Source organism: Bombyx mori, chromosome 24 (genome assembly GCF_030269925.1).
Source record: "Bombyx mori chromosome 24, ASM3026992v2".
Lineage (NCBI taxonomy): Eukaryota > Metazoa > Arthropoda > Insecta > Lepidoptera > Bombycidae > Bombyx > Bombyx mori.
Window position 1 is genome coordinate 18,456,411 of NC_085130.1, and position 14,460 is coordinate 18,470,870.

General features: G+C 41.8%; 1 protein-coding gene across 21 annotated transcripts in view; it reads left to right on the forward strand.

The window, feature by feature from the left end:
• The window catches only part of LOC101740817 (protein hu-li tai shao), an 89,801-nt gene that overhangs the window by 30,718 nt on the left and 44,623 nt on the right, over positions 1 to 14,460 (forward strand). For all 21 annotated transcript variants that reach the window (XM_038019930.2, XM_062675946.1, XM_038019919.2 and 18 more), the window contains exon 2: positions 33 to 95. The gene's annotated coding sequence lies outside the window, so the exon portion shown is untranslated. The remainder of the gene's footprint in view (positions 1 to 32; positions 96 to 14,460) is intronic.

Sequence of the window (14,460 nt, forward strand, 5' to 3'; positions counted from 1 at the left end):
GACCTTCTGACGTTTTGTGCGTTTTGTTACAGGACCGTGCATGACTCCTGAAGGACTCGTGCTACCGGATTACTAACCCAGGTCTTGCTTGACAAGTAAGTTTAAATTTTTTGTCCAATGTGCGTCCAACTGACTTTTCAAGCTTTTTTTTTGACGTACCACGAAATGATCAGCTGTTTGAGGTTTTTTTTTAATCGAATATTATTTTATTAATATTTTATAATGATAAGAAAAGAAGTGTTCATTGGAACGGAAATTGTAGCAATCTGAAGAAAAGGGCTTCGAGAGAAAAAGGACGCTAACTTCTACCAAGATTTCGACTGGGAGCCTTATTTTATTAATCTAGACCCTTATTTTACTAATCTAGAAGTTCATGGAAGTCGTCTCCGGGTCAGTAGAAAAGACTCATAGACACAGCCCACTGAGTTTCTCGCCGGATCTTCTCAGTGGGTCGCGTTTCGGATCCGGTGGTAGATTCTGCGAAGCACTGCTCTTGCTAGGGTCCGTGTTAGCATCACTCGGTTTTGAGCCCCGTAAGCTCACCTACTAGTTACGGTTACGCTGAAAAAGCCAAGTCAAGGCTATCAGCTTAGGTAGGAAAAAAGTGGTCCTCATTCGTGCGTGCTCAAAATGAGATTGCCTTAAGCGATGTTCCCTGTTATTTGTAACTTTAAATTGTTAGTTACCCTTCGAAGTCAATTGTAATTTTGATTCGACTCAATCTACCACCTTCGTATATTCGTATATTAATTGCATGAAGCATGGAGGGGCGTTGGGGGGGGGTGACCACCCATTTTCCGCCCGACGCGTCGACGTCGCGCCGCCAGGGGGGTCGGAGACCGTCTGAGTACTTTTTATTTGATTTTATAGCGTTGTTTTGATATGAGGGTAGAGGCATAAATTGTGGATTTATGGGCGTTTTCGATTGGGGCTTGGGGGTAGGGTTGCCAAATATGTATACTGTTTAAAACAGTATTAGTTATGCTTCTCGGAGACGGTTTTTTTTTATTGCTTAGATGGTTAGTGGAGCGCATAGACATCTACAACGTAAATGCGCCACCCACCTTGAGATATAAGTTCTAAGGTCTCAGTATAGTTACAAATCAAATTAGCCTAATGAGTTTCTCGCTGGATCTTCTCGTTGGGTCACGATTCCGGTGGTAGATTCAGCGAAGCACTGCTCTTGCTAGGGCCAGTGTTAGCAAACTCTCTCAGGTTGAGCCCGTGAGCTCGCCTACCAGTCCGGGCCAGTAGCTAGAATAACCCAATGGGCTTCCAGTGAATAGTTAAGAACAATAAAAAACAAATGACAATGATACTTCAGTCGTTGACGACATGGAGTCTTCGAAACATCTGCAGTAATAAGCGCTAGATTATTTTCATTGCATAGATCGGTGGACATGCTCACGGTCCTCCTGGTGTCAAGTGGTTATTGGAGCCCATAGACATCTACAACGTAAATGCGCCACGCACCTTGAGATATAAGTTCTAAGGTCTCAAGTATAGTTACAACGGCTGCCCCGCCCTTTAAACCGAAACGCATTACTGCTTCACGGGAGAAATAAGCAGGGCGGTGGTACCTACCCGCGCGGACTCAGAAAAGGTCCTACCACCAGTAAATTACAGTACTAGTATATACAATACTATAATAGTTAGACATAAGCTGTTGCGACACTTTTTGTAAATAATAATGTGTTCTACAAAGTCGTAGCACATTATTTTATTCTATCATCAATAGTTTTCGCAGGGCACGCGATGTAAAGAATATTTTAGGTATTTTTTTTACACCTTGGGTGTTATTAGAGTTTTAGTAAGGATCCAATTTTTTTTTTCAAAAATGATTATGGCCTGTGTCACTCAGGAATAGTGTAGCTTCCAAACAGTGAAAGAATTTTTCAAATCGGTTCAGTAGTTTCGGAGCCTACATAGGCGGCACTGAAAATTTCGGGAATTAACGAAGTGACACAACATTACTATTTAAAAATGTATTTATTGCTTTTCGAAGTATTCTCCGCGAAATTTGACACATTTTTCCATACGATGGAACCAATCATTGAAGCAACCATTCCATTCGGAAGTTGGGGTCTCCAAAATGGCCGTTTTGTAGGCGTCCACTGCTTCTTCAGGTGATGAAAATCTTTGTCCACGCAATTTATTCTTTATTTTAGGGAAAGTATAGAAATCATTAGGGCTTAGGTCGGGGCTGTACGGCGGATGGTATAATAATTCTATGTTTTCTTGCTCTAAAAACTCTTTTGTTCTGTGCGCGGTGTGAGAACTCATTGTCGTGATGGAGGATGATGCGGCGGTTGCAGTTCTTTTTACGGAGTTCAGAAACGACCTGTGGCAAACAAATGCTAGCATACCATTCTGCATTAACCGTTCTTTGTCCCTCAAGAGGAATAGTCGTAACATGGCCGGTTTTGGAGACAAAGTGGCCACCATTTTTTTTGCAACACTCCGTGAACGAACAATTTTTGTTGGCTTTAACTAATTTTCGAACACCCAAACTCGTGACTGGTTTTTTGTTTCGGGTTCGTACGCGTATATCCAGGATTCGTCACCTGATACAATGTTGTATACAGCATTTGAGGATCCTGCGAGGAATCTTTCGAGAGTTCTGACGCACCAAGTAACGCGAGCCGCTTTTTGCTCTTCACAGAGCGAATGCGGTATCCATCGGGAAAACAACTTTTTTACACCTAATTGTTCATGCAAGATTATTTGTATTTGACTCATGCCAATGTCTAAAGTGGCCTGAATTTCGCGGTATGTCACATGTCGATCTTCCTCAATCAGCTTACGCACAGCATCAACGTTTTCTTGGGTGACTGAGCTTGACGCGTCCACGTTGAAACTCAGCAAACCAGCGATAAATTGTGGTTTTGGATGGGGCTTCATCACCAAATGCAGAAATGATCCGGTCAACACACTGTTTTTGTGTTAAACCACTTCGAAAGTCATAATAAATCATTGCTCTTGAATTTTCTCGAGTCAATTCCATTTTCTCAACGACTAAACAAGTTTGACAAAACCTCGTGACAAGACCGCGAATCTTTTTTTAAATAAATAAATGGTATTCGATTTTTAAAACCAAGGAGTTTTCAATTTAAAACATTTGAATATGACAGGAACAGTGGAAATATTCCATTCCAGATACTTTTAGTGCAGCCCTCGTATTCAATACAAACAAACAAAGAAATCTTTCCTCTTTATAATATTAGTATAGAAAAGTATACACAATAAAAATAACGGTCATTAGTTCTAAACAAAACCCAGCACAGAAGAGGTCGACCGAAGAAGACATTGATGGAGTGTGTGAATGACGATATGAGAGAGAGAGAGAGATGAGTGAGTGTTGAGATGACGGCTGATAGAAGAGAATGGAAGAGAAAGATTAGCTGTGCCGACCCCACTTAGTGTGATAAGATGGAGACAAAGAAGACTACCGCATTTCAACAACGACTGGCAATGGTCACGTAGGTAGTGTGCGAGAGAGATGGCGCTCTACGAATGTGACATTAAGCGATTGTCTCTTTCTAAAGGTCGATGTGCAATATTTACGTTGCGCTGCCGCCGTTGCGAAGATTCCGGAAGTAACGTTACGCAGGACGAGTCCAATTGGGGTTCGTACCGGAAAAGCGCGATCATTTAAAGCCGGCCTATTCACGGTCTGACATGTTCGACGAATGGCTGCCCGAAAACACATTTGAACCTTTGGATTGTTACTTAATTTTTTTTTTTTCTAACTACCGACTCGCCCTCGCTTCGCTTCGGAAACTTTAAAATTTATTATTGATAGCTGAGTCCCGCGATGTTACCCGCGGTTATTGACGTACCACGGGTGAAGCCGCGAGGCGAAGCTAGTCTAAAAAAAGCCTAAGTTACTCCTTATATCGTCAGCTACCTATCAGTGAAAGTCTCATCAAAATCGGTCCAGCCGTTCCAGAGATTAGCCGGAACAAACAGACAGACAGAAAGACAGAGAGACAAAAATGGTAAAAAAAAAAACAGTGTATATATATATTCATATGCATGTAGTAAAAAGCGGTTATTTCAACATTACAAACAGACACTCCAATTTTATTTATATGTATAGATTTGATACTATTAAAATGAGCACGAATCATTAGTTTTTCGACATTTAATACATAGATAGATAATTTATCTTTAATGTTTTATTACATTTATTGCTCATTAATAATTGTTAATTGTGGTCAACGAAACCCATTTATGTAATTATGTGATTGGCTACTAAAAAATACAGCAGGATCGGCTAAAACGCGGGAGTCTTTAAGTTGCATTTTATTTTCTTTTATAATGGCGGTCCTTTTTGATTTCGCCAAAGTCAAGTTTTATAGAGTCTGTGGTTTTACGTATTTGTCGCAATTGTCGTGGCGCGAGAGTTATGTCATCGCTTGATTAATGTCAATGTCAAATTACAATGAGAACTGTTTGATCGATCTTGATGATTCTTTTTTTTTTATTAGAAAGCTGAGGATTCCCGTGTGGTCTCACTTCAATTTAGTCCAGTTCTGATAATGGTATCAATGAGAAAAACATATAATTTTATTTTGCATTAAGTACGTGCGCGACAAATAGATGAATAACTCAATAACTCAATATCACGCCGACCGATTTCGATGATCAATGTTTTTTAGTGTATATTAATTTGTTTTGGAATAAAATTTTTTTATATTTGAAGTCGGTTTTTTTAGAGCATGTCTATTTACAATTATTCTTTCATTCAATTCAACACAATATCACCTCGTCTTTAATCTAGACCGGTCTGAGTGCGATGTGACTTCATTCGACCTTGGACGAACATTACTTATTACATCATTTACGCCAATAAAAACAAAATTGTTGGACTAACGGACAAGCCTAATGAACGATGCGCACTTGTACAATGATGATGAGAAGACCTCGAGACAGCGTTGCCAACTCGAAATTCGTCAAGGTGGGAGATAGGGTTCTACAAGTTGGTAGTTTCCAACAAACCCTATTATGAAAAGTTGGTAGATCTACCACCCATACTTTTCAAGTCTTTTAGAGACCCTCCATTAAGAATCTGGCATCCTTAATTTACTTATCGATTGGATAAGACATATTTTTTTAATTTTTTTTTTATTGCTGTGTAGGCAGACGAGCATACGGCCCACCTGATGGTGAGTGGTTACCGTCGCTCATGGACGTCAGCAATGCCAGGGGCAGAGCCAAGCCGCTGCCTACCGTTAATTTGAACTATTTTTATTAGAAATCCAATGATAAATCAGAATTACAGGCCGCTAATATTCAAAATATCAATAGAAATATAGAGTTAATTGAAAAGATTACGAAAAAAAAAAAAAAATAGTTTCAATATTATCTTCATGGAGGTTTGATTTGAACTTTTTGAAAACTTCAAAAGTTGGTAGATTTTTGCTACAAAGGGGTAGGTTTGATTACGACACTAAAAGTTGGTAGATCTACCGAAAATTGGGTAGAGTTGGCAGCACTGCCTCGAGATATTACATTTATTTTTCGCAATCAACACGTGACCGCTGCAGCCAATACGAGATACGGGACGCAAGCGCCGTCTGTCGGCGTTCGGTGGGTCAACTATTCACCGGCCGAGCGGAGCACACGACCAACACTTAGCGCGGGGCAGTCGGCTAGAGCGGTCGAATTTGAACCATTGCTTGTTCCTGTACACGTACCTACCTGTTGTACCTAAAGGTTGTGAATCATTAGACACTACAATATAACTGAGTGAATTAATACTGTGTTTCGTTTCCAACGACGCCCACTGTACGAAGAATAAGCATTATAGACCCAGCTCTGCCTAAGCTATATTTATATGTCGGAGCATCAGTGGAAATAGCTTTGATTTATTAGACTGGAAAAGACAGGTTAATTCTCTGGATGGAATCGGAGATGGCGCTGCGATCGTAATTGTTTATGGGTAGACTTGTTGTTGACTCGTCCAATAGACAATGACGTATGGCAAGTGTCAGTTAATATGTGGATGACGTGTGACATTTTGAGAGTTAGTCTACGACGGTGGGATGACTAGACACTAGACAGTCATTTGAGTAAGAAGGTATTCTCTTTGAAGCCACCATTGCGTCGAACGCATCTCTGAGATCACCGCCTTTCTAGTCAGCAATTATTTGTGTTCTTATTTCGAGTTTAACCTACAAATGACTGATCACGAGGACCCAGGTGATGATCGGCAGGAGCTCTATCCGACTTAAATAAAATAAAAATATAGTCGATCCAATACTAAGCGAACATCACTACGTGAAGGCCTTGAGACGTGAGGTCGATTCCGCGATTGTAAAGCGTGTCCCACCCTTCGAACCGGAACTGCGTCAAGCCAAAAATAAAACAGGATTGGGGTACCTACCCGCGCGGTCGCACAATACGTCGTACCACCAATAATTTTCAGCTGATGTTCATGATCGGAATATCTCGAGCATCTTCGCATTATGGAGCGTAAAAGTAAGGAGCACCATCTCAGAATGGGAACCAATTAAGATGGCGGCGCCACAGTAGCAGGTGGAAATTATTAAATTTTTCAATCTAGCACACTTCGCTCTGTTTAAAACTGCTATATTCATAAAATTTCCACTTCCTACACTAGCGCTCTTTCGGTGAGTCTTCCAACAACAACTAGCTGCTTACAGACGGAAACTTTTTCAACTTGTCCCCTATACACAAGATGGCGTTCTTTACTTCTACCCTCCATACTTCGCTTCACCCAGTCAAAACTTATGAGGTAACTAACGTAAAAAATAAATAAAAAAAACTGGCCCCGATACTATTGAAATGTGGTATTTTGATTCACTCGTCAAAGTTGAGTTTAAATATGTCAGTCTAATAGTGAAAAACTTCAAGAGAATCTTGTTATTGCTTAGCATTGTATTAGAAAATGACGTGACTCATTCTTCATTCTTTGTTTTTTTTCATACTAGATTCGCCGGGCGAATAAGTAGGTTCATAGGATCTCACGGGCTCAACCTGAGAGAGCTTGCTAACACTGGCCCTAGCAAGAGCAGTGCTCCGTTGAATCTACCACCGGCGAAACACTCAGTGAGCTATGGTGATGTATGGGCTAGTTTTTTCAACGAACCCTTCGACACCTTCGAGCTCTAAAACTAGTTCGGGAAGCTTCCATGCTGGGAAATCGAAGATGATTGCCATCTAGACACGGGCGCCTCTCGTGGTGATTGTCAGGAGTTCCGCCAGGCTGCCTTTGCACCCCCGTTCGATAGATGGCGCCACTAACTCCGCGCCATCACTCATTTTATCATGGTAGTTGACATGACTCGGACAATGTCAGGTTTATCTGCTACAACAAATACGACAGGCTGTTTGTTTGTTCGTGTTTCTATAAATAGATCAGTGGCTCATTCTTTATTTATACCGGGAAAATGTCTCTCTGAGAACACGGGTATAAAACAGTTCTTTTTTTGGATTGGGTTGTAGGCGGTATTTTGAGTAATTTTGACTAGGTAGGGTAGGTAGGTAGGTAGGTTAGGGGCGTCTACTATATCTGGCGCAAAGCAGACAATCTGTTATAATATTGTCTGGTATATTAATTAATTTACCTAAGACCGAAAGTGCCTCTATCAGCGCTTTCCGGCCTAATATATACTGGAGCTCCCTTGGCTCGCAATCAGTCACTCTGCGTCGTTACTATGAGCCACACTCTTTCTAAGTAAAATCTTTTATATCCTCTAAGTCTTTGCTTCTTTTTTTTTTCATAGCCCTAGTAGACAGACGAGCATACAGCCCACCTGATTGTGAGTGGTTACCGTCGCCCATGGACTTCAGCAACGCCAGAGGCAGAGCGAAGCCGCTGCCTAGTGCCTACCGCTAAGTCAATAAAATCTTTTTTAAAAAGGGTCTTTCAAAGTCCCGTATAACAGATCGATACTGCGATTTGGTCAATGGACTCCCGCAATCTCCAAGTATGTACTTTAGGACGCGTTAGCCGAACTACATTTAAATTAAAAATGAGTATATAAAATGGCGAGGACATTGATCAAACTGGTCACGCTCAAACTTATTGCGTGATACCCGATCCTGTAGATCGAATGGTAAACAGTCGACGTCGCCCTAAACACGTCATTACGGATCCTTCCGATCCATTAACCGTGCTTTTAGGTACCTCAAGCATCGACTCAACGAGTGAATTAACCCATAGACACAGCCCACTGAGTTTCTCGCTGGATCTTCTCAGTGGGTCGCGTTTACGATCCGGTGTTAGATTCTGCGAAGCACTGCTCTTGCTAGCCTTAGCTATTACGTTTGAAATAATTGAAAAAAAAAAAATAGCTTGTCACAACACTCACAACAAAACTCAACCCTTGAAATTAACGAGCGGACGTTACGCAATCAAAATGGCGGTCCGATGACGTGATTCCCGGAAATACGTCGGCCGACGTTACCGAGAACTCGCGGCGGCCCTAGAGCCCGACACAAAACGCCATCATTGTGCGCCATGTTTCAACCTTAACGCGTACGAATTAGGGTTCGTATTTGTTTATTTTAATGTAGATGGAGCGATCGTCTAAATCTAGACTGGGTCGATATTTGGTTCGTGTTAATAAAACAGGTCTGGCTTTTTTTTTGATTAGTATATTAAATGAGTTTCGGGATTTGACGATTTTTTTTTATATTTGGCGCTAGTCTCGTGTTAGTATTGCTCTGTAGGTAGGCACCTCCTTCTTGACTATTTATTTTATTTATTTATTTATTCAATTCAATACAAAGTCAGGCTTACAGTTTGCACCAAAACGCCTAAGGCCTAGGCCGCACTACGGTTTTTTCCCGGGAGCGGTTAACCGCTGTAACCGCGAAACCGCTTAATACGCACACACTACAATTATTAACTGCGAATTCGCCCGCGATTTTCACAGTTGGAAGATGAATAAATTTCAAAAGAGCAGTAGCAGTGTGGCTCTGGTACTAAGAAATAGATAAAAAGACAACGAAAATTTTACAAATATTGGGTCTATCCACTTTCTAGCCGTAGATTTGAGAAAGGTTTCTTTTATAAGAAATATCGAAATTTAAGAAAGCCCCTAGAGATTTTTTTCAATTACTATCGGATGTCAGCAGCCAGTTTCATGGAAACAAAGATTCGCAAATGTATTTGTCATTTCAAAAAAACCGCCCGCGGTTACGCATAGTGCGTGCACGGCTACCTAGTTCTATGGATTACAAATTTTCTTGCGGTTTTTTTCCGCGACAATTTTGTAACATTTCGCGGTTTTAAAATCAGTCGCGGGAAAAAACCGCAAGTGCGGCCGCTTGTATTCGTTTTCGTGTTTCATAAGCTCACACGGTTATTAACCGCTGCGGTTTCACCGTAGTGCGGCCTAGGCCTAACTCGTTAACAAAAAAAAAACATTATTAAAATTATTAAGTACTAGCTGAGACCTGGCAGACTTCGTAGTGCCTCAATCGATAAATTAAAGACCTAAACTGTTGTATAAAATAAAGAAAATGAATCCGTCCGACGGGGGACACATCAAAGGAAAAACAAAATTGTTATTTTTATTTAATTCCGAGCATTTTAATATTTATCTACCTTTTAAACCTTCTCTGGACTTCCACAAATATTTCAAGACCAAAATTAGCACAAATCGGTCCAGCCGTTCTCGAGTTTTAGCGAGACTAATGAACAGCAATTCAGTTTGATATATATAGATAGATTATTATTATGCTAAAAATAATATAATTTTAGACAAAAGTATTCCCCAACGATCGGCAAACACGTTAGCATCCTGGATTTCGGACAGAAATATACCGGTAACCCTTCTATAGCACGGTAGATGCGTTCCTACCAAATCCCGTGTTGTGGGAAACTGTGATGATGATGATGTTTAACACTAATCATACCAACACTGGTACCTATTTTTACAACAGCGCCATTCTACCATAGTAGTCCAAGGTAGAGGGGGAAGAGGTCGACCGAAGACGACATGGATGGAGTGTGCGAATTACGATATGAGAGAGAGAAGAGTGAGCGTTGAGATGACGGCTGATAGAAGAGAATGGAAGAAAAAAAATTGTTGTGCCGACCCCACCTAGTGGGATAAGGTGGAGAAAAAGAAGAAGCGGGTATACGACAAGTATTACTCAAAATAAACCAAACATAACAACCAAAAAAAGTATAACTGTAGATTAATTGGTATAAAAAAGTCATGAAATCAAATGTGCCAAAACAAAAAGATGATCGTGCATTTTCAATGCAAAACTTCAAAATGGGTCATTTGACCCGCTATGGTATTGTAGGGGAATGATACACCGCCCCGCTTAGCTTACTATGCATTTATTGTGCATATAGTAATGAGCAGCATACGTTAGTCAGTCAGTGGTCAACGTGCAGCGATCCACCGCGGTCGCTGACGCGAATAAACATGTAATTATAAGTAATGTTTTATTGACCGCTCCGATGAGGTTTATGGAGGACAACACGCAACAAACAACCAACGCACACGCCTCCTCCTCACTTCATCTCCCAATAAACCTCACAGTATGTTTGGTGCTATATTAGGCTCATTTGGTTGACAAGGTTGCCGACCACTGGGCTATTGGTCCATTCTCCAAACCGAATCGCACGATTGCATTGCTGCGGAAATACAGGTAGGTAATATATCCTCCTATCACGCAGTATTTTACAACACGATTCCACTCTAACTGGTGGTAGGAACCTCTTGTGAGTCCGCGCGGATAGGTACCACCGCCCTGCCTATTTCTGCCGTGAAGCAGTAATGCGTTTCGGTTTGAAGGGTAGGGCAGCCGTTGTAATTATACTGAGATCTTAAAACTTATATCTGGAGGCAGGAGGCGGCGTTTACGTCGTAGGTGTCTATGGGCTCCAGCAGCAGGTAGGCTGTGAGCTCGTCCGCCCATCTAAGCAATAAAAAAAAAGAAAAGAAAAATTCCCCAAAACCCTCTTATATAACGCGGTACTTTTACAACACGATAACGAGATTTTTGTTTTAAAAATAATTTAAAAAATCACATTAAGCATTATGAGCACACTATATATGGGAATAACAGAAAATGTACTGCTTATTTTTTGCGTATAATAAATAGGTAAACAAAAATACACACAGGCATAGTAGAGATGTTTCTTTTAGAAAAATTACTCTTTTTTGTAGTGGCTCCTAGTCTCATATAACACAGTTTTGTACAACACGGGACTTGGTAGGAACGTATCTACCGTGTTATAGGAGGGATTTATGATTATAGTTTTATTTCCACTTAACAATGCAAACAAATATCAAATTATAAATAAGGTATTTCTTCTTATCCTTTGTTATATGGTCCCTTCTTGGGTAAAAGCCTCTTCCATCCTTTTCCACTTTTCCCTATCTTTAGCCAATTGCATCCAACTTATTCCGGCCGTCTTTATTATATCATCGAGTCATCTTTTCTTTTCTGTCTCCCCACACTTCGATTGCCTTTTGGGTCCAACCATTCAGTAGTTCGCTAAGTCCATCTTTCGTCCTTATATCTGGATAAATATCCTGCGCAGTTCCCAAGTGGAAGTGTTTCAAACTAAAACGAAGGGCATCAGTTAATTTAGTTTTCTTGTTGACAGCTGTGTTTCTTCGTTTGTGTGTCCTCCCGATCCACTAACGGTGTTTTTAGGTACTTCAAGCACCGGTCACCGTTCTCGTCGAACCCGTCACTTGCGACGAAGGGCTCGACGAATAAATTAACTCTCAGACACAGCCCACTGAGTTTCTCGCCGGATATTCTCAGTGAGTCGCGTTTCCGATCCGGTGGTAGATTCTGCGAAGCACGGCTCTTGCTAGGGTTCGTGTTAGCATCGTCGTCAGGTTTGAGCCCGGTGAGCTCACTTACTAGTTAAGGTTACGCTGAAATAGCCTCTCAAGGCTATCAGCTTAGGTAGGAAAAAAAAAAAAAAAAAAATCGTTTGTGTGTTGTTCGTAGTTTAAGTATATTTCGTTCCATTGCATCGTGTTGGTATGATGCAGTTTTGTTCTTTACTTTTTCAGTAAAGACCCAAGTCTGGGCAGCGTATGTCAGGCTAGGATAAACACAAGAAGTCGCGGAAGCCGGTGTCGTTGGTCGTTGACTATCGCCTCGATGGCCCGTCGGTCGGGTGTCCTCGGGGTGGCGCCGCGAGTCTGGTTGATCGCGGTAACCCCCTTACTCTGACCGGGTTCTGACCCCGGGCGGAGATCGTACGTCCAGTGTAAAGGTGCAAGGGAGTCGTTTAGTGCGGTAGGGCCCTAAAAATATCCTTGGGCCCGCGGTCTGCTCCCAATATCTGCAGATCGTCAAGTGCCATATACCCCGCGCGCCCCCTTAGGCGCGGGGACCTCGTCGGAGGTTCGACCCCCGGCCCGAAAAAAACGGGAGGACACAAGAATCTGTGGCGGGTAGCCATCAGACAACGCAAAATATTTGACAAATGCCCGAATCTCGCTTACGACATTATCAAGATAAGCTCGCATATATACAAGTTCCGAACAACAACATACGGACCGTCTACTAGTCTACCGAGCAATATCACCCGCTCGGTGGAAGATCTTCCCTTTGTCGTATGTCGTCCACACTGGTGACCTCGACGTGATTTGAACACGCAACCTTCAGATTCCAACAAATCCATTATAGTCTTTTTTTTATATTTGTGCTATAATTCTCATTTAGGATTAGGATGGTTACTTGTATACTGGTGTTAGGACATGTTGTGAATACGTACGGGTCGGTAAAACCACCTTGTCTATTTCTGCCGTGAAGCAGTAATGCTTTTCGGTTTGAAGGGTGGGGCAGCCGTTGTAACTATACTGAGACCTTAGAACTCATATCTCAAGGTGTAGATGTCTATGGGCTCCAGTAACCACTCAACACCAGGTGGGCTGTGAGCTCGTCCAACTACCTAAGCAATAAAAAAAGAATATTAAAAAAAAGACGGCCACGATGTTTATAAATCACGATGGCATTACAATGGCTTCGTACGTAAAAATGAACTAGTTTCCTAGTTGGAGCGTCGCGTAATGCCCGCCCACGCGTCCGGGGGTCGCCCGATCGATACCAGGTCGTCGTACCCAGTGTGCCTAGCGCTCGGCGTTGCCCGGTATAGATCATACCGCGCGACTGTTTCCACGGTAACGCGTTGAACTTGAACCGTTCGCGTGAAGAGTAATTTGAGGGAACGCGCGTGAATTGGTCTTGTGGAGACAGTGGCAGGATCGTAGGCAGCGGCTTGGCTCTGCCCCTGCCATTGGTGGGCCATATGCTCGTCTGCATACGGCCCACCTGATGGTGAGTGGTTACCGTCGCCCATGGACTTCAGCAATGCCAATAGTTTAAAAAAATGTATAGTTGTTATTGTTAGCATTTGTTGTAAGGTTAGGTTCCTCACAGTTTTCAGCATTCAAAACGCCCTGTAATTTAGACACAAATATCTTGAAGTCATGAAGAATATACCCAAGTTTCCCACAAAAGCCATAACACTTCAAGGTTTCATTAAGTCCGTGCAAGGAATAAAATTGGCAAAAGGCCCTTATCGGAACAACGATTTTGAGGGTTCGTCTCAAAATGATGGGCTCGTGATCGAAAAGCAACCCAGATATAGATTCCGCGAGCGCTCACGGGTAAATCTAAACAATGGGCCGTAAAACTTTTTATATAACTTTAAATTTATACAGGAAATTCACCATTAAGGCCTGCGAAGCAACCAAATCAAAAAACAGAATTGCGAATAATAATAGAGACGATTCTTATTCTTGAACACGACATAGCTAATTATTTTATATGTAACTGCGTCAATAATATTAATGAGAAACGTTCGTTTTTGTATTGCCGTGTATTCGAAGTTGTCGTGGCCTAAGACGTCCGGTGCATTCGTATCGAGCGATGCACCCGTGTTCAAATCCCGCAGGCGGGTACCAATTTTTCTAATGAAATACGTACTCAACAAATGTTCACGATTGCTTTTACGGTTGAGGAATAACATCGTGTAATAAAAATCAAACCCGCAAAACTATAATTTGCGTAATTACTGGTGGTAGGACGTCTTGTGAGTCCGCACGGATAGGTATCACCGTTCTGCCTATTTCTGCCGTGAAGCGTTTCGGTTTGAAGGGTGGGGCAGCAGTTGTAACTATACTGAGACTTTAGAGCTTATATCTCAAGGTGGGTGGCGCATTACGTCATACATTTAATTTCGATGATGTCTCCAACCGACCGTTGACACCAGTTGACATTGTAGGTCCCATATATCATCCGGAATCAGCATCAAATCTCATTTAAAATGTTTCATTAGTAATGTCATGGCTTTCTGTCGAAGCGATCTTCCCAGCAGGTTGGCTGTACTCTTGGCATTTTTTATTTATTTATTACTTAGATGGCTCGACAAGCTCACAGCGTACCCGGTTTTAAGTGGTTACTAGAGCCCATAGACATCTACAACGTTAACGCTGCCAA